A 21273-nucleotide genomic window follows, 5' to 3' on the forward strand; every position below is an offset into this window, starting at 1 on the left:
AGGAAGAGAACCAGGTTTGGGCATCTTTTTTTTTCCTCACTGAGCAGAAGTAACTTGGCATTTCCAAGTTGCCTTTCCACAATTTAACAGATGAATACCTCAGTAGTGTAATTAGTTAGAAAACAGAAGGACTTCTCTGCTGAAGGAGGTTTTTCCACAAGCATTAATCAGGATGTACAGCTCTGAAGTGGCCGATGTCCAGGTAACCTCCTACTATGACCACTGTGAAGAATATAGTTCATTATGGTGTGAGAATGAGTATTTGCCATATCATCCTTGGCTATCAATTGATCTTATTTTGTTATATTGTTTTTGTTTTAATGTTGACTTTAATTTGCATTAATACACTCAGCCTAGAATCCCAGATTGTATTAATCCAGTAAATAAATAGGCCAGGATCTTATTTATCTCCTGGGCCTGTAGAAAAGGGAACAAATTAGCATCCATCCATGTCAAGCATTATGTTCAAACACAATGGTCCTGAAGTCTTTTTTTTTTTTAAATGGACTTCCTTTTTTTTTAGCCCTGGGGGGGAAAAAGGTTGAAGTGAAGTTTCCAGAGAAAATATGTTTGACCACTATCACTTCTCAGCAGTCTCTTCTCTATCTATAAAACCAGTCTATAAATGATTCTGTCGAGCCTCAGGTAGTTGGCAAGGCCACAAAAGCAAGAATGACAGGAATTTCAGACAAGGACTGTTAATGCCAGCCTGAGGTAAATACAGAACCATGGAAACTGTCAGAAGAATTTGCCGTATTAGTTATAGTGAGTGAATGGAGGCAGAGTCTCTTTGAGGCACTTTTCCCCACCTGCCTCAGCACCTGGACTGAGTCACCTTTGTTGAGATAATATTTCAACTGACTCTCTCTCTCCTTTCCCTGCAGTCTCTCAGCCTTCACAGAAATGCAGCACAAGGGGGGGGGGGGGGAAATAGCAGCTTCTGAGGCGGAACCATCTGCATCCATTTTTAACATACACAGGCAAAGTTGTACTACAGCTACCCCAAAGAGTTGCTGCTAATTAAAAGGAAAGATTTAATTTGTTCTGGAAAAAAAATGCTTTGAAAATAGAAAACATTCCAACTTTATATTTCTGTTTTAAAATCTGAAGAATTCTGATCTTTATTCAGTTTCTGATCCTTATCAGAAAAGAGCAAATTATTTCCATTGGCCTCCAGAACTGGGGAAGAAAAATATTTCTTTCTATTCTGACTAGGACTTATGGGCATTCAGAGAGATTAGGGTCAAAAAAGTAAATATGTCAGCCACAATTGTGTGACTGAAGCTTCTCCCCTTTTGAACATCTATCCTGCATTTACAGACATTAAGACTAGGGTGAGCCTTGGACTGTTCAGGCACAATCACCATCTTGACTGCTTTTGAACCTGTTAGGATTCCTCTATACATCATGCATCTTCAAGAAGCACAGTGAAGTCCAGACTTATGAATGAACAGCTGGTTTCTTATACATAACTGAGCTTTTTCTTCATAAAGCAGTTATAGGAGGCCTTCAAGTCATGCTGTAATGTCAGAGGAAAGAGTAGGGCAGAAACATTTTGGCCCATTTTTCAGCAGGGTTTAGGTTATATGGGAATGTGGGCTAAGGTACTTTCAATAATGTAGAAAGTATCCAGCTCTTCCTCTCCTTATTATTCTTATAGGTGAATAATCAGTTGGCATTCTGGATCAGTTGGCATTCTGATCCAGAGCTTGGGCAAAGAATTGAACAGAATGAAGGCCAAAGATACTATTTGTACATGGTGTATTTGTCCAGCTGAGTAATACCCTGGCTAATATTAACATATTATGCTAGTTCTCCATCATCTATAGTGGCTCTGACTCAAGTTACCTGAAATAGTGCCTTCTCCCATACATATCTAATAAACCCTAAGATTAGGGGTCCTTGATGATCTCTGAGCTTGATTGTTTTTGTGCAGTCATTTCATTACCAAAACTAGGTAATGTTCATCTAGTAAGAAGTGGAGTTTGCTCTCAATTTATATAGTGGCTCGCCTTATCAGTGTTGGTGGGAATGATTTTGGTAGTTCTCTGGTTGGGCTACTTAATGTTGGCAGTTCTTTGATTGGGGTATTGTTTACTTCTTGTTGGTCTGATGTTAATCTTGGTGTTAATCTGTGCTCATCAGGGTACTGACTGCTGGTAGGGAGATGTTTTGGTCCTTTTGTTCCATTTTCGGCTTATTATCTTTTGTGTATGGTATGTAAAAGTTGTTTATGTCTATGTGCCTTTGGATGGCCAATTTGTCTGAGTGCCAGGCTTCCAGAATCCTCTAGCATGGTTTGGTCTAGGATGGTCACAGCTTCCCAGTTGAAATTATGCTTAAGTGTGTCCATGTCTTGTGAAATAAGAGAGTTTTTCATCATGTCTTCTGACTGCTAGTTGGTGTTCCTGGATGTATTCTGCTAATCTTCTGCCTTTGTCCTATGTAGTGGCTGTTGCATCTTTACATTGTATGTTGTAAATGACTCCTGTTTTTCCTTTTGGCCCCCAAAAAGGTTTGGTTTATTTAGGATGTTTTGGAGGGCTGAAATAATCTGTTGGTGGTTTCTGAGATGTTTTTAATGTATGGCAGTGTTATTTTTTTTATATCTTATGTTGGTTGTGCTATATTGAGTTGAGTGGTCAGGCACTTTTTGATGAAGTTGCATGGCTATCCACTTGGTTGGAAAATGTTGCATCAATGATCTGTTTCCTTTTTCTGATGTTCAGGATTGCTGCAGTGTGTTTGTGCTCGTCTAAATAGTGTTCTTATACAGCTTCTCATGTGGGAGGTTGGGTTATGAAATGTCTGCAGGAAAATAACCAACTCAGAGAGAACAAGGACCCCTCACTGCAACCCTGAACTACAAATATTCTCCTCTATCAAGACCTTAAGATAATCCAATGAGGCCCTCCTTCAAATCCCCTCATCAAACGGTGAAATTTAACCTCTAAATTTCAACAGCACCATTTGAAATAGACTGCCCAGAAGCTCCTTGGGGCTCTCTGGCTGAGTTCAGGACACCTGTACTTGAAATGCTTTAAAAAGTAAAAGAATATTAGGGCTGGGCTTTTTATTTAGTTTCTCTGTCACCCCCAATCTGCTCTATTACAGATCCAGAAATGAAGGCCCATGGTGCTGTTACATGCAGAAGGATAATGGCTATACAGTCTGCATCTCTTCCTGCTTAGGCAGAGTTTTTCAAAGCTATTGACAGAATATTTGGCTATCACATGACAACTCTCACCAAGTTTCAGAGGAACAGTGATTGCAGTTTTTCTTTCTCAACAAAATTGAGTTCTATATTAAGAAGCTATACTGCAGTACATTCCCAAACTGAAAACTCTTTTTATTTATGGTGCTGATTTTTAAATCAATCTTTTCCCCCCTATGTGGCAGTATAGTGTAATTGTCCTAATTAGATAGGCTTATTTTGATGAGGGTTTAAAAATAATAATCAAGTTTTAAATGACATTTGCTGCACCCTGCCTCTTCCTACGGAAGCCTTGGTATAACTTAATCTGAAAATTATGTATAAAGGAGAAAAATTACCATAATATTCCCTTGCAAAACATCAACAAGCCCGACTCCCATTTTGCTTGATAACTTATGCTTCGAGACAGCAATAGCTTAGGAAATTTGGTGTTTCCTTAAGGATACCTTCATTTATATCCCAGTTCAAGTAGAAATATGCTTGAGGAACAGAAAGCCACACATTTCCATGGAATAAACATACTAGTCATTGTTCACTCTAACAACATTCCCAGGTGATCAGCCTCTCCATCTCTCTATCCTTCCAAATCCAGTTTAAGACATAAAAATGGATCAATTGTTTCCAATCATTTTTTTTAGTCTGTTTCAGTTAGATCAGCCATTTGAGTCAAAACTGATGGAATCAGTCCTTAAAGCAGTGGTGGGATTCAAATATGTGAACAACCAGGTTCTCTGTGTGGATGCCACTTCTGGAAATCCATTCTGGGCCTGGGCAACAAAAAATTAGCTACCGGTTCTACCGAAGTGTTGCGAACCAGCTGAATCCCACCACTGCCTTAAAGAAATCTTGCAAGGCTCCATCATGGATTACAGATGTACAAATCTCTTTTCACATCCTGGGAGGCAAATAGAGACTGAGCAGTGCTTGAGCAGTCAGCAGATCAAGGCTCAAAATTATACACAGTATCTTCATCAGAAAATAAGTTGCAACTGATACAGGAGTAACAGGAAATTTTGCAATAACAAGCACTTGTTTGTACTATCATCTTGTTATCGGGTAGTTCATTTTGCTTTATTGTCAGAACTGCATGTGTATCTGGAAGTACATTGAGTGCCCTGAATTTTAAAACTTTTATTTCCAGACCCACTAAACAGAACAAGCTTTAAAATAGTACATAGAGAAATAAGATATTGGTACTTACAGAAATAGTGAAAATGACCTGTTTGGTCAGAGAACAAACAAAAACTTTTTGGAAAGACTAGAAGCCTTATACTTTTTGCTGAAAGAAGAAAAAAAATGAATTGAGGATTTAAAGACTAAGAAAGATGAGGACTAAATGAAGGGGTGGAGGGACTTGTAAAATAGATAAAAGGGACAATGAGAATGTAAATTATCTGTTGAAAGAGAAATCATCTATATGTTTCTGAACTCTGTCTTTTTATTTTCTTGCACTTTTCTGTTTTTTTTTTCCTATTTCTTTTTGGTTTCTTATTATTTGAAATTTTTTTAATGAATAATATTTTTTAAAAAGAAAAGTTTGTGAAAAGATTTGTGAAAATGGACATTGATATAATATTTTCTAGTAACTTACCCAAAAAGATATGGCTTGGTTCTATTATTTGGAGCCATTCCTAAAGTGACATCCATGGGCTTCATCCCCAAAAACAAATCTTTGGTTCACCATCTTCTCCCTTACTCAAAATTTATGCCATACCTCCAAAGTGATTCAAGAGGAGAAATGGATGCAAGTTTCTCTTAGTTTTTTGCGGGGGGGGGGGGAGGAGTGGAATTCTACAAACCTTTGTAACCCTTTTACTCTATAGGGATCCTTCAGCAATTGGGCAATCCAATTTATCAACCTTTGAATTTTCTTTATCAAGTGCATCAATACCATCAGCTTTTCCGAAAAAAACCTGAATAAACCACGCCTTACAAATATATCTTTGGATTTCAAATAATGGTATTGCTTCTTGATTTGGCAGCTGAGGATTATTCAAAGAAATGAGCATCTGTTTACCATTGTTAGTCCCTTAATCTGCAATGTTTCTCAGGGTGCCAAGGACAGAACTTTGCAGAGTTCTTCCACAAAGCATGTGCTCTTGGGGAACGAACAAATGCCTTCCCTGATAAAGCCATGTCCTGAATATGCATGGAAGTAGCCATCAGATATATTGTATAGTTGTACACATTAAAGCTTGTTGTCTGCCAACAGCCAAACCATGCTGAACCTGGAACTTTTTGCAGAAAGTCAACATTGTCGGTTAACCAACAAGAGATAAATCTTAACCATAGGGCTGATATTCTGGATTTTGAGCTACTGGCTTTTAAACTACTTCTCACAACAGTCATGCAATTCCACAAAACAGCATTCTGAATGACACACACATACTTTCCATTGCTCCATGTGTATTCACTGGTAGTTTATCCTGCAACACCTGCAAAATCCTAATATCACACCTGCTTTGTTGCTGCATCAGGATCAGAATTTCTGAGATGGAGTTGGAAAGAGGAAGCACTGCTATTTCTTGGGCTGAATGATTACTTGAGTCCTTTGAGTTCCATGAACCAGCACTGAACTTTCTCAGACATGTGATCCTAGGAGTTCCCGAGGTTCTGGAGACATCTGTCTCCTGTTATGAAGGCCACTTGTTAAATCAGGCTTTTGTTTACACAGCCAATAAATATAAAAGGCTAATATCTCTGAAGACAAATAGCCCAGGAGACTGTAATCCATTGAAGTCCCACCTGGGTTATTAGTCAAAGATAAATGCAATAGTGAACTGTGGAAGGGAATGGGAAGCCTTGGTTCCTTCTAAGCGTAGTTTGAAGGACAATGAAGTGTGATATTGTGCTGCTCAGTGCAGCAATCAGCAGCAAAAGCACAGCATAAAGCATTTCAATTCTACTTTAGCCCATCAGCCACTAACGAAGATAAAGCTGTTCAATTTCCTAGCCCTGCTGCAGATGAGGAAACAGCTAAGATTGCTCCTAGGGCTACAGATCCTGGCTGGACTCTGCTCTGCTGAATGGCAAAACACAGGTCATTGCTGGGTGACAAGCAGTAAGATTGATAAGGAAGTCATGCACATGCTGTGGGTATTTGCTGTGGAAAGAAAATGGCATAGCAATCTGGCTATGCAGTCAGAGATTCACTTAATGTTGAAGCACAGATTGAAATGCATGCCTATATTGTGCTTGTGTGACATATTGCTCAAGCAGACATGTACCTCCATGTTTACATGCACCTACTCTTCCCACTAAAGGAAACAATAGCAACAAAAGCAATAGAATACAATATTTAAATATACAGCACTTAACTACTTTTTATCAAAACTGATTTTAACAAATATATTTGATAGCATTACATATGTATATACAATAATATGGCAGATGAAGGGATGTAGAGCCAGGCAAGACCTTGATCCATGCCGCATCTGGCTTGGTAGTTATTCTTCTGCAGATACCTAGCATAGATTAATTTTTTAAAAAAGGAAACCGAGTGTAAGACTATGAAATTGGTACACAAAATTGTCCATCAATCCAGGAGTCATTGAAAGCTGAGAATGGGATATATGTGGGATTTATGCTTTCCATCTCTGGAATTGGAAATGATATGAGGATTTCTGAACACGAGGGAATGTACACCTCTGTTGTTTGTAGACAGTTGCATAGGTGTTGCATTCAGATGTCTGTGAGTTTTAACATTCTGGTTAGGGGGTCCTCAAGCAGCAAAGCACAGAACAGGAAGTTGGATCAACCTATCAGCATGCAGGACATGCACCTCCATACAATGTGCAGTTGGAATTTGGAAGTTGTCTGTGTCAGCCCATCTGCATCCCTCTGCAACTATGCTTACCCATCAACCCCTTTACAGTGTTGGTATGCGGTGATGGCTATGGGCAGTTGCAGCCAACTCTAAATCAGCCTTGGATGGGGTGCCTCTGTGCATTCTTATTTCCACATTTAAGCAATACCCAATCCTTAATGTCAGCAGTCCTTTGACTCTATGGCAAACTCTTCTACCCTAGTTCCCACTCCTGCCCTGCCCTCCTAGTTCACTAATCTCCCCAAGCTGAGAATCAGATGAGCCTGTCACGGCAGCTGAGTTTCCTTTTATCTTTTGGGATTCAAGAAGGAAATCCCCCAACCAGGTTCAAAGACCTGTTCTCCGGAGAAAAAAAGAGCTAAAGAGACTTTGCAGCTCAAAATGCTAATGAAATGCAATTAAAAGAGAATTCTGTTAATCTTTCTTCGCTCTTTTCTCTTTTGCTCCCTTCTGAAGTTAATAAAAGCTTTGCTGATGATCACTTATGAAACCAGCTTTTGTTTCAGTTACTCCATTTTCAAGTTCCTGAAGTGCAGCTGCCTCAGATCTTGCTTTAAAGTTTCAGTCAGTTGAAAACATTGGGGTGTACACTGGAAAGGAATCCCTCTTTAAATTTGCCAGAAGACAATGAGGAATTCATAAAACTCCACTAATGTGTTTTAATGGAGGCCATTTTGATGTAGTGATTAAGGCATCAGGACAGGGAATTCTAGTCCCACCTTAAGCATGAAGCCATCTGATGACCTTGGGCCAGTCACTTTCTCTCTGCCCTAAGAAGGAGGCAATGGGAAGCCCCTTCTGAAAAACCTTGCCAAGAAAACTGCAGGAACTGGACCAAGAACTGGTCCATCAACAGTGACTTCAAAGGCACCAAATAAACAAACCTAAAGTATGTTTTTATGCATACCTATGATTATTCAAGAAGGTTTGTTTAATAAGGGGAGATGATTTATGTCATGGACTAGCAAAGCGGAAGAATTTATGCAATATCTATATGTAGCCAGAAATTAGCCTGTGTTGCGACTAGATATAAGAAAACTAAGAGCCTGACTGTCTTGGGTGGGAAATGGTATGCTGTTATAGAAATCACCACAGAAAGCTGATAGATAACATGTTCTTGTGAAAAAACAGTGAACTTGGATCTTAGCCTCAGTCTTTTTTTTCTTCTTCTGTTCAGTCATGTCCAATTCTCAGAGATTGCCTGGACCAGTCCCTGCAGTTTTCTTGGTAATTTTTTTTTTCAGAAGTGGTTTACCATTGCCTCCTTTCTAGAACTAAAATAATAATAATTGGCCCAAGGTCACCCACAGCTGGCTTCATGTTTAAACTGGGAGTAGAACATCTGGACTCCCAGTCTCTAATCTGATGCCTTAACCACTACACCAAAATGGCTCTAGCCTCTTAGTCTATAAGTACATCTTATACTGTAAAAACCCATTAGCAGTGAGCTGCTACCAAGGAAAGTATGCTCTGGATAAAACTAGGACCACAGATGTTTCCCAGGGGAGACCACCCACACCATTGTAAGAGTGGAGGACTCTCTGCTTCCCTTCCTCCCTCCTCTATACCACTAGCCCTTATGGGTCCCTTTTCAGTTCTGACCAGAATCAAATTGTGTTTCCACTGTTTTCCCCCAACTGAGAAAGACGGCTTTACGTTGTTAGATTTATTGTCTGATCTACTTTTATGCACTGAATTCCAATCGTCCCCATCTGCTCTTGTTATGACTTTCAGAGGTTCGGGCGTATGATGCATATAGTGCATTAAATCCATTTTAATCTCATTGTGGCTAAATATTCAGCATAAATACTGGAAATAAAGCTTTGAAAGTAATATTAAAAGTATGAGTCTTCCTTTTCCTCAACTTTAGGAGGGCTATGTCAGAAAGTAGAAGCCAGTTTCGCTGTCTTTTTGCAAGATGCCAATTTTAACAGTTCAGATGACAACTTCACGGGGGGGGGGGGGGCATCTCATTCAGAGAAAACTCCTCCTTCCACCTCCTGTTCTTACAGCTTTCCAGCTAACAATGAAGGTTACAGTTCTCAGCAGTTTGCCATGACAGCTCCAGGACTGCAACTCTCTGAGAGGAATACGTTCATCTGCCATTCCCTAGTTTTGAATTTGAAAAGCGAAAGGTGAGGCTACAGAAGAAGATGGCACCTGCCACATGTGTCCATGAAAGTCAAGAGAATTGTCAGTCACTGCCACTGAAAATCAGCTCTATGTGCCTCTTAACCCTCTGCCCCTTGCCCAGCAGCAGTCGTATCTGTGTCAGTCTGTGGTCTGGTGGATGGAAATGGTTCGGTTGTGTACAAGATCTGTCATCAGCATTTGCTTACTTGGCAATAATCCCAAACTCTACTATTCAGCCATTTCAATATGTCCCTTGAGGGGCAAAGCAATTCCTTTACTTCACTTTCTCTAAAAGAACAGATTTTTTATTATTATTATTTTAGAGACATTTAACGCCAAGCATATTTCAAACAAACATCTCTAAAGAGCTTCGCAGAAAACTGTTTATAAAAAAAAATCCATCAGTAGCTAATATATTAAATATATATTAAAAAACCTAAACTAACAATGTAAACTTTTTCAAGCATTGACCGAATATATTAGGATCATCCCATTCCTTTATTTATACCTTACATTTTTATTTTTATTTTTTTTGCCCAGTCCATTAGAATATTGAATGGTCCTTTTTATTATTTTAATGTAATATTTGTGAATGTAGTACAAACGCATATACGTAAGTATGCAGTTAGGTTTGGGAGAAACAGAAATGTGTTCAAAATTCAAAATAAAAATAAAAATCTAAAGATAGCTAGACCTGATCCAGAAGAAGCCTTATCTAAAATACCTCTTGATTCCTGATCTTCTAGGAGTTTGAGGAATTGCTACAGACATAAATGCTGATTGGCCCCAAAGAAACACCTCCTGTAGTCCATATAGTACTTCATCAGTTCAATCAACCTCTACCGATAGTGGTGAGGTTTGTGAAATAGGATCAATGGTTTAACAGCCATCCCAAACTCACATCTGTAACCAGCATTATTGATTCTGTTTCCAGAGAATTATTTCACTCACTATTTTTATCTTCATTTCCAAATTGTTGTTTTTAAAACTGGCCTGGGAGAAACAGAAGTACAAGTTCTATTCCATGACATCTCCATGGAATATTTGAGTGTGATATAAAGCAACATTCAGATAGTTCTCAACTTACAATCACACTTGGGACCAGAATCTTGTTTGGTGAATGAAACGGTCATTAAGCCCATGTGACTGTTTCGCTCAACAACTGCAATCTGGCACTCCCAGTTGAAGTCATTAAGTGATCTCCCAAGTTGTTAAGCATAACGGAGTGAAAGAAGTGCCTGCTAAGTTCAGCTCCCTTCTGTGTGCAGAAGGGAACATCTCTGAAGAGATGCAGGAACGGAACTCAAATGGGGGTATGACCGTCAGGTCTGCAGCCTACTGGAGGAATTCCCTTTTTGCTCTTGAAGGGTTCCCTGCAAGGGTTGGGGGAGTTTTGTGGCTGAGATTTCCTCCTGGCTGAGATTCCTTCCCAGCAGACAGCCCTTTTGCTTTCAAAGAGCTATCTGCAAGGAGAGAATCTCAACTCTGCAGCAAGCAGAGCAGCAACTTGCAATCTCCCATGCCAGATTGCTGCAGAATTGATTGAAGGATACCTGGCAATTGATTGTAAGTGTGGGCAGGTTGCCAAGCACTCAGATCATGGTCATGTGACTGCAGTAGTGATGGTGCAACATTTTGCAAGAACCAAAAGTGTTTTAGGTGGCCATCATAATTTTAGATCATTGTTAAATGAATGGTCATAAGTCAAGCTAACAGCTAAACAGTTTGCAAACTATTTCATTTCTTCTATTAAGACAAAATGGCATTTTCCTTCCTATAGGAAGTACAAATGTGACAATGTTATATGTTTTGAAAGCAAAAGTGTCAAATTTAGATTTATGGAAGTAGACATGTAAGCCATTTTTAAAGGAGTATAATTCCGTTTTTCAAAATGGAGATAAACAAACATTCATATGCACTTATAAAGATAGGCTTCTTAACCATTGCTATAGAAAACAGATAAGGCAGTGCTTACATTGTGAATAGCATGAAATACATTCTCATAAGTTTTGGCTTCATTCTTCTAATCCAGATATGTCAAACTTGCGACGTCACATGACATCGTGCAACATATTGGAGCTTTTTCACCATTGCCGGCAATCGGGTGGGCATGGTTTCCCGATAATGCGTCCGGCTGTGGGCCGACAGTTTGACACCTCTGTTCTAATCCCTTTCCTTCCCATTCTTGGATGAATAATGTGCAGCCCATCAGATTCTGTATTGCAGAACTACATTTTCCAACAGCCCTAAAAAGTTTAACCAGTGGCAAATGTAAATATAGAGCAGCAACATATGGAAAACCACATGTGGTGCATTCAGGTAGAAAGTACAGTAATGGCTAATGCCAAACATTCACTAGAACAGACATGTCAAACACAAGGCCCGGGGGCCGGATGCGACTCACAAAGTGGTTTCATGTGGCCCGCGAAGCCATCCTGGAAACAGTGAGGGAATGACCCCTGCTGCCTTGGCCCTTGTCCAGGCCAGCCAGGAGCCAATGTACAATTTTGTGGTGGCCATCTATGCTGAAACACATTCAGTCTTAGCTCCAAAAGGCCATCTAGAAACAGCAAGGAACCAGCCCCTGCTGTGTTGGCCCCGCCCCCGTCCACATTGCCTGGTTCCTCCCCCATGCCTCTGTCTCCACCTGCTGCCAGTGCCGCTGTGCAAGCCTCCCATGAGCCAGGCGGCTGTGCAGCGCATCCAGATTGCCTGCCTCTGCCCCCCCTCCCCCATTGTCTGTCTCCCTTGGCCCCCATGCCCTCACCGCCTCCTGTGCTGGCCACGCCCATGCCCACTCACCCCTCCTGGGCTTATTTTTGGGATAGGGCTTATATTAGGAGCATGCTAAAAAACAGGCTAGGACTTATTTTCTGGGTGGGTCTTATTTTCAGGGAAACACGGTACTTAGTGAACCTTCCCCACTACCATGTTCCTGTTCTCAAAAAGGAGAAAAATGGATAGAGAGAGAGTGAGCTGATGAACAATACTGCAAGGCCAAAGCACAAAATAGATCTGAAACCTGGTTTAAAAGGATCTGGGTGTAAAAGAAGAATGATGCTTTTTCCTGTTTCACACATTACAAAATTTTCCTCATTATTAATAGATTCTTTACAGAATCAGAGACATACATACTATACACATTCATAAACACGTGCTCCAAGACACACCCACACACTTCAATGACCATCTAATGGCTTCTTCAGAGGTGAATCAAACTCTTATTTTCTGGTAATTGTTTTTGCATACTGCCATTGTCATTTTTTTCTTTCTGAGAAGATATTGAAAATAATTTTTAGAAATATTGAGTCAGAGAGTGTAATTGCACATTATTTGTCCATATATTTGTATCCTCCTTCTCTAGGAGCCTAAATCTCTGAATTAAGAAGATAAATGATGTCCCTGGTGCACATAACAAGGGGACAGTGGGTCTTCCAAGCACGTTTTGAAATGGGCACTTTTAGGATTAGAACTTAGAAAAACAATTCAGAAATGGACATCCTCTAGGAAAATCTTCTGGTAAATTTTGTTGGAATATTCATGAACAGGAAGAGTCATGTGGTAACTCAGTCAGCCAATGTGAAGAAAGTGCTACTGAGTCTGTGCAAAAGAGTATTGAGTTAGGAGCTGGATTTCCAGTCTCAAAGTTTTGTCTCTGGTCTGTCTCTGTAAGAAGACTTCATTAAGCTATGTTGCTATAAAGAAGAATGGTATTGTAAATATTTTTATATAAATATAAAGTTATTTGAATCAGCTAAATGCAGTCAACTGTGAGAGCTTCTGATTTATTTTTTCACCAATAGAGAAATTAAAATTCTCTAACAGGTTATGGGCCCAGAGCTTACTAAGGACTGCATTGTAATTTAAAGCTGGAAGAAATTGCCTGTGTTTAGAAAGTATAAGAACAAGGCAGAATTAGCAGAATGGCTGCAATGGAATTTGAGGAAAACTCTGTGCCTCGTTTGGGCCAGAAGAATTACATTGTGTGGGCTGCTAAAATGGAATGTTTGCTGAAAGCTAAAGAGCTGTGGTATATTATTGAAAATCCACCACAAGTGTTTGCAGCTGTTGATCAGAAGAATCATGATCAAGTCATGGCTTATCTCATCTTGAATTTAGATGATGACCAATTTCTAAATGTTGCAAATTTAAAGACTGCAAAGGAGATTTGGTTGAAATTGAGAGCTGTGCACGTGAATGTTTCTGCTTGCAATATAGTGCAATTGTCAAGAAAACTTTACAGGGCCTGTTTGCAACCAGGTGAATCTGTGGAACAGCATTTAAATAAAATGCAAAGTTTATTTTTGGACTTAGAACAACGTGGGATTAAATTCCCTGAGTCCCAGAAGGTTTTATTGGTGTTGAACAGTTTAGATAAAACCTGGGACACAGTTTCTGCAATATTTGAATGCAAAGAAGAGCAAGACTTAAAGTTTGAGGCTTTAAAGGCATGTTTGCTTAATGAAGAAGAAAAATGTCATTTTAGAAGCAGCCATGAGGAGGAGAAATTCCTGAGGAGGGGGTCCAGACTGCAAGTCTCCAGAGGAGAAGAAACAAGCAGATCAGACCCGGACCAAATTGTAACAAAAGAAAGATTTTGCAAGCAGAGAGCTGCTCAGCAGAAAAAGACACATTTGCAAAGGAACTGTTTGCAGAGGAACTGTTTGCAGCAAAGGACATTTGTGCATGCAAAGAAGACTAATTTGCAAAAGGAACATTTTGGTGTTGCAAAAGTTTGCAATAGCAACAACAGAGACAAGTGGCTAATTGATAGTGGAGCAAGTCAAACAATTGTTAATGACTCTGAATTATTTTGCAGGTTTGTTCCAGTAGCACAAGAAGCTGTGGCTTTGGCAAATGGCCAGAAAGCAAAAGTCATTGGAAAAGGCAGTGTAAAAATTCCATATTTGGAATCAAAGTTTACCAATGTGTTTTGTGTACCTGAGATGGAACATAATTTGTTAAGTGTGTCTAATTTAGACAAACAAGGTTTTGAGGTCATTTTTGTAAATGGGAAATGTCTCATCAAAAGGAATGGGAATATTTGTGCAGAAGGCATAAAGGAAGATAATCTATATGTATTACAGGGACAAAAGGTTCAGTGTTCCCATATATTTAAGAATGTTGCAGAGCATGATTCATGTGTTCATCTTCTACATAGAAGACTTGGCCATGCAAGCTTTAAAGTTTTGCAGCAAATGCAAGATTTTGCAGAAGGGCTAAATTTGAAGGGATGCAAAACATATTTGGACTGTGCAGTATGCAAAGCATCAAAGTCAAAGGCATTCCCAGTTAGTAAATGTAGCACAAGACAAACAAAAAGAGTTCTAGAGCTGGTCCATGCAGATCTGGTGGGACCTATGCAAGCCAGTTTGGGAGGAGCAAAATATGCACTGGTAATTGTTGATGATTATAGCAGGTATTCGTTTTGCTATTTGCTTAGAGCAAAGACAGAGGTGCTACAACAATTCAAACAGTGGGTAGGTTTTGTAGAGAGAAGGTATAGACAACAAGTGTGTCAGTTGCAAACTGACAGAGGTACTGAATTTATGTCAACTAAATTCCAACAATGGTTGGGGCAGTTGGGGATAAGACACAGATGTACAAATCCTTACACAGCAGCAGAGAACGGTGTAGCTGAAAGAAGGAATGGTGTTTTGCAAACAATAAAAGATTCATTATTGGAGGATTCTGGTTTGAGCAGGTCATATTGGGGAGAAGCCATATTGACTGCTAATTATATAGTTAACAGGCTGTGGAGTTCCTCCATTAATAACACTCCATATGCCATTCTATATGGGAGAAAGCCATCACTGGCACATTTGAGAATTTTTGGAAGTACTGCATGGGTACATATTCCAAAAGCAATCAGAAGAAAGGGACAGCAAAAGGCAAGAAAGCTCAGGTTTGTGGGCTATGAGCCAGGGTCAAAAGGATATCGCTTTAGCAATGGAAGTAAAAGAATTATAATTTCAAGGTCTGCTAATTTTGCAGAACAAAATTGGGACAGAATTGATGCAAATTCTGGGTATGTCTCACTTAATGACGGTGATCTGTTTAGTGACAATAACTCATCTAATCATGAAAAAATCATTATTGAAGATGTCAATGTTCAGGGAGGAGAGGCTGAACAAGACATGAAACCAGAAAGAATTGAGACACAGGAGCAGTTAATACCACATAGGTCAGAGCGATGTAACAAAGGAATTCCGCCTGACAGGTAAGTGTTGGAAGGGAGGAGTGTTGGAATATTCATGAACAGGAAGAGTCATGTGGTAACACAGTCAGCCAATGTGAAGAAAGTGCTACTGAGTCTGTGCAAAAGAGTATTGAGTTAGGAGCTGGATTTCCAGTCTCAAAGTTTTGTCTCTGGTCTGTCTCTGTAAGAAGACTTCATTAAGCTATGTTGCTGTAAAGAAGAATGGTATTGTAAATATTTTTATATAAATATAAAGTTATTTGAATCAGCTAAATGCAGTCAACTGTGAGAGCTTCTGATTTATTTTTCACCAATAGAGAAATTAAAATTCTCTAACAAATTTTATTTACTGCTTTTTTTTTTTTTTGCTTGATCCTGAATATTGTAAATGCCTCATGTAGATTAAGGAGACAAAATGAATTATCATGGGTTTGTAAGCACCATTGTTCCTTGTCCCTGGTGTTCTCTCCAAGTGAGGATTAGAGATGTTCATCAGGTTCAATCAGGGGTCTTCAAACCTGGCCCTTTTATGACTTGTGGACTCAACTTCCAGAATTTCTCAGCTAGGCATGCTGGCTGAGGAATTCTGGGAGTTGAAGTCCACAAGTCATAAAAGGGCCAAGTCTGAAGAACCCTGGGTTAGACCTACAGAACACATGTAACAGAAAACATGGATCAGTTTTACGTTACAGAGAAATGTAAAGCTGATTCATTTCCCTAATTGGACTCTCAATTTTTGCTTGGATGAGCAAATTCAATGCATTTTTTTGTTCTTGTTTCTTTCCAATTTTAACATCTGATATGCTGAAACACAAATAATAGATATCAGTTGCATATGAATGGATGCAAAGTTGGATTCTTCATGTCTCCATAGACCTGGAGTTATTTTCTATGTTCTGAGATTAAATAAAAAACCTGACAGACACAACTGTGGCAGAAATGCACAACACTAACCCTAGTGGTTAGTCATCCCATGTCAATTTCGCTTCCTCATAATTGTCAAAATTAGGGACGGGGAAGAAACAAGTTTTACCATATCTGATTGCTAACATTTAAATTTGTATCTTTTATCCAAGACAAGATAAAATTCAGTTATCTCTTGAAAAATGGCCATTTTTTAACATTTTCAGTGTGATTTTCACTGATCATTTTACAATGTATATTCTGAAAAAGGCTGTACAGAAATTTATATAGTCATTAAAGACAATACATGTACTATGTTAGGAAGAGTACTTTGCAAGAAATATGTTTATTAAACAAAATTGCAAAGAAAGGGATAAATTTGGGGAAATACAGACCAAAATGCATACAATCTTTTTAAAAATAAAGCTAAACTACCAAAATTGACAGACGTGTAAAAATTAAAACTGGAAGATCTAAATCCACCTATCCCTAGCCCCAATGAGATTTCCTCTGTTTAAGCAATGGTCAGTTGTGACCAGTGTTTGCAGGAGGAGAGAGATCCCTCTTTAATTTGCCTAGCTTGATTGAATATTCTTTAGTACTTTTCTGGTTGATATCATGATAGCTTGATCTTCAGGATTCCCTCCCATATTGGCAGCAACCAATAGTGCAATATGTTATAAATTTCCCTCAGCAGATCTGAAAGGAACCAGGATAGCGAACTAATATATGGTTGAGCAAATATCTGATGAGATGTGATTCTAGTTAATTGGCATTCACTGTTAGATATTTTTTTCCTTGAGTCCTTACAATTAATACATCCTATTGTGAATAATCTCTTATATTTTACTTAGTAACCCAAACCTGCAACAATGCTAAGCTTTTCTTTGGATCACTCTTCCCAACCTCTGCCTCTACAACAGGGGTTCTCAACCTTGGCAACTTTAAGCAAAGCTGGCTGAAGAATTCTGGGAGTTGAAGTCCACAAGTCTTAAAGTTGCCAAGGTTGAGAACCCCTGCTCTACAAGGCAGTTGTGGGGCAGTGACTTTTTTCCCCAATCGTGGGCCTTTGCAAAGATATTTGCAATGCTCTGAAGAAAATTGCCCAATTGATGTGGCAAGCTGTTGCATGGAGACAGCCACCATGTGGAGCATTTTAAAATTGCCTCTATGTTTGCATCAGCTGTAATAATGCTAATACTACAGTGGTGAAAGTTTGCAATAAGCCTTCAAAAGGAGCTACCTTAATAGACATCATTTAATAGGCAACGACTGTTGTCCTATTTTCTTTTCACTTGCTGTAATCTGCAGCACAAGAAACAAATGTTTTACAAAACATAATTTTTGTCTTCTCATTTTTGTAAGAGATGAATTATCCATTATCTGGGTTTTGTTGATGCACTTTTCCCCCTGCCTGCTTCACTTTCATGCTTAAAGGGATGTTGTTCTATTGATTTCTGTTGGAAGCTTCCAGCACACACATTGGAGTATATTAAGTGCCACAATGGTGGCTTTTTATATATTTTGGGGCAATTTAACTGTTTGGAAGATGCAGAAACATTAGGAGGCAATGAAATGGTTGGCAGGTGACTCTCCACCCCGCCCAACCTGACTTTTCTTCTCCCATTCTTCAAAATGTAGCTAGTCCTTTCATGTTTTTACTTTGCCAATTTTCAGAAAGAAATCAAGGAAGATGACCGCTGAACATAAGAGCATAGAACAAAGAAAACTGAAGAACAAAAGACAGCAGCCAGCCCACTATCTATGGGAGACAAAATTCAATGCATCTTTGCCAGAGAAAAGCAAATAACTGATTGCATCAAGCAATTACTGGGCATTGTGGTCCAAATCCTCAGATGACGTAGGTATAGAAGCACCTACCCTACCTTTAGGAAACTCTTTTTCTTTCTCCTGTTTGGTTGTTTAACTCGGCAAAACTCAAAGAAAGGCAGGAAAGAATAAAGTTAATGCTTGTAGAGAGAACAGAGGGGAATTGTAGGATAGAATCATGCTCCCAAGGGTTCAGAGGAGCCTGAGCCTGGGTCAAGAAAATAACTTGAGAAAACATTTCAGACAAGCCTAGTACACACAATGAAGGAGGGGGGAAAAACATTTAGACCTGCGAGATTCTGTTACGGAGTTTTACAAATACAGTAGAAACTTGATACTCAATATTAATTGGTTCTGGGAGACAAGACGGTTCTAAAAACCACGAGTGCCAAACAAACCAGGTGACTTACCATGTGATCCTTTGTTTTGGTCAGGAAAAACTTTCTGTCTCTCCTTTTTCCTATGTCAGTGACCCTTCCAGCCTGGCCAACTTCCTGTCCACCCTCTACAGCCATTCCCCTCTTCTTTTTGCAGTGACCTTCCCAGCATGGCCAACTTCCTGTCCTCTCGCTGCAGCCATTCCCCTCTTCCTTCTGCAGCACACCAAATATCAAAGAAACGACAAGTACCGGGACAAGATTTCACATCAAAATGCACTGAGTACCAAATTTGACGGGTTTTGAAACAGTCGAATATCAACTTACCACTGCAAAAGTAGCCCCGACCAATATGGCATTGATTCCTTGTGTCCTTTTTTTGAAAATCAAATATATGAAATAAAATCAGAAAATTATGAAGTCTCATTTGATACTTTAGCGGCCTGATAAATGTGGAATCCATAAGTTCTAGGAACCAAGTTATTGAAGAATCATGCAGAACTCAACTTACCTCCAATTATTATTTATTTAATTAACTTTAATTTATTTATTTGTCTCTATTTATTCATTTAAAAGATTTATATGGCTGCCCATCTTAAGCAAAAGCAACTCTTAAGGTTGTTGCCAATGAAATGCCTCTATCTAAGTTCAAGCTGTAGAGAAATCATTTGCCAATCCCTTTTGGGGGCACTCAAACAAAAATAAAATCATTGTTTCACAATTACAGTCAGAACCAGATAATGATGGTGGTGGTAGTGGTGGTGGGTCAACTGTTTTGCAGAAATTAAATACTTAAAACAGAAAAACCCCAACGTAAGTTTTCTTCATGTGCTTTTATAATGGAGTAAATCTTAAACTCTGTATGGTGGAAACTGTTTGTGTCTCTATAGCAGGGACTGGTGTTGGCACTCTCACGTATACTCCATGTCAGCTTTCTTTCCCAGTGATACCTTTGATACTGGCCTCTTGGTGGCTTGCAGTCTTAAAGCAATAGAGCTGTAGTGTTAAACAGGCTGACCATCTTCCCTCCTGAAAAATCAGACCAAACTCCTCTCATCTCTCCGATCTAGCATCCCCAATCTTCTCCTTGATTTCTGCTGCCATTGTCCATGTGTTTCACCACTGCCAAATCTGTCTGCCACTTCAACTCTGTTCCTCCTTTCACCTTTCTTCCTACTTCTCTCAGCTCCTTTGTCCACATTCTCGACTGATAGCTAGATGTTTCTGTAGATGACTGCCAATGCTTCAGTTTTTATTCCTTTTTTTTTTGCCCACTGTTGAGTTTTGTTCACCAATCAATTATGTCTGCTTATTTCAGCTGTCTAATGCTCCTTTTCCTGCCAAATGGTTAGAGTTTGGGTTGTTGATCAACTGGATGACAGTTACCTCTGTACACATTATGCCATACTTACAACAAAGATATTGTACCAATCTATTATGTTTCTGGACATGAGGTATTAATACTAGTGGCAGGCAAAAAAGAAACAAGAGCTTCATTTTCCTTCATTAGTCACTCTCAGCCAACAAATCCTGCTTCCATGCTCTCCTGGACTTATCCTCCTCTATTGCCACACAGAGGGGAATCCTTGCTGAGATACAGGTAGTCCTCGACTTACGACCACAATTGAGCCCAAGATTTCCATTGCTAAGCAAGATGGTTCTTAAATGAGTCTTGCCCCATTTTTTCTTGCCACAGTTGTTAAGTGAATCAGATGTTAAGTTGGTAACATGGTTGTTAAGTAAATCTGGCTTTCCTATTAACTTTGCTTGTCAGAAGGTCACAAAAGAGGATTACATGACCCCAGGACACTGCAACCATCATAAATATAAACCAGTTGCCAAGTGTCCAGATTTTGATATCTAATGCTCAGCAGTCATACACATGAAAAACAATCACGTCACTCTTTTCAATGCCACTATAATTTTAAATGATCACTAAACAAATGGTTTTAAGTTCAGACTACTCGTATACACTTGGCTTCTGTTTGCTGTACTTGGAAAAAGCCTTCTATCCTTTTTCTAAAATCCTTTTCTTTAAATTGTTTTTCTTCCTACCCCTTTTTTTCTAGACACTTTTTTTGGGGGGGGAAACCACCCTGCCTCTCATTTAACCTTTTGGCCCAAATGCTGGTCTTGGCTCCCCTCCTCTCCCCATTCCTTTTAGCCCAGAGATGGTAAACAGTTTGGGCTTGATGTATCGAAAGTTCAGAAAATGCCTAATTTGACTCTGCTGGAATTTCACACAGTGCACCTCCCCATATATAAACAAAAGAGAAACAATTCTCTATCTCCCACATCTAGGCCATCCTAAACATTGGCACTTTGTGGCAGCTCCGAGGCTGGGCCTGGAATAAATGCCTGGACCTCAACTTTAACCCTAGTGCCACTGCTACCACTCAAAAGGACCACCTCACACCATTTTCCAAAATGTGCAAACCTCTGGGAACAGTGCAATTGCCCCCACAGCCCAGGATTGTCCCCAGGATCTGCCGCACACCGCTTCAGGTGTTTGTTTTACTTACAGGCTCCTGCGGCCTACCTGAGGTTGATCTGGATTTCACCAGGGTTTCATTCTTGAATCAGCTTCAGAGAATGCTCTTCCACGACCTCTGCAGCCACCGAAACATCCATTCTCACACATTTTTGGGAGGCTGCAGAGGCCAGAGCATAGCCCTCTTGGATAATTTCCAGAGGCCACATAAGAGCAGCACTCCATTTTCACACAGCCTCTTCAGCTTTCACAAATCCTGAAAACATGTGCCCCATTTTCACATGGCTTCTGGAGGGTCCA

The sequence above is a fragment of the Crotalus tigris genome, unplaced genomic scaffold (genome assembly GCF_016545835.1).
Source record: "Crotalus tigris isolate CLP2741 ecotype Arizona unplaced genomic scaffold, ASM1654583v1 scf7180000019227.483876, whole genome shotgun sequence".
NCBI lineage: Eukaryota > Metazoa > Chordata > Lepidosauria > Squamata > Viperidae > Crotalus > Crotalus tigris.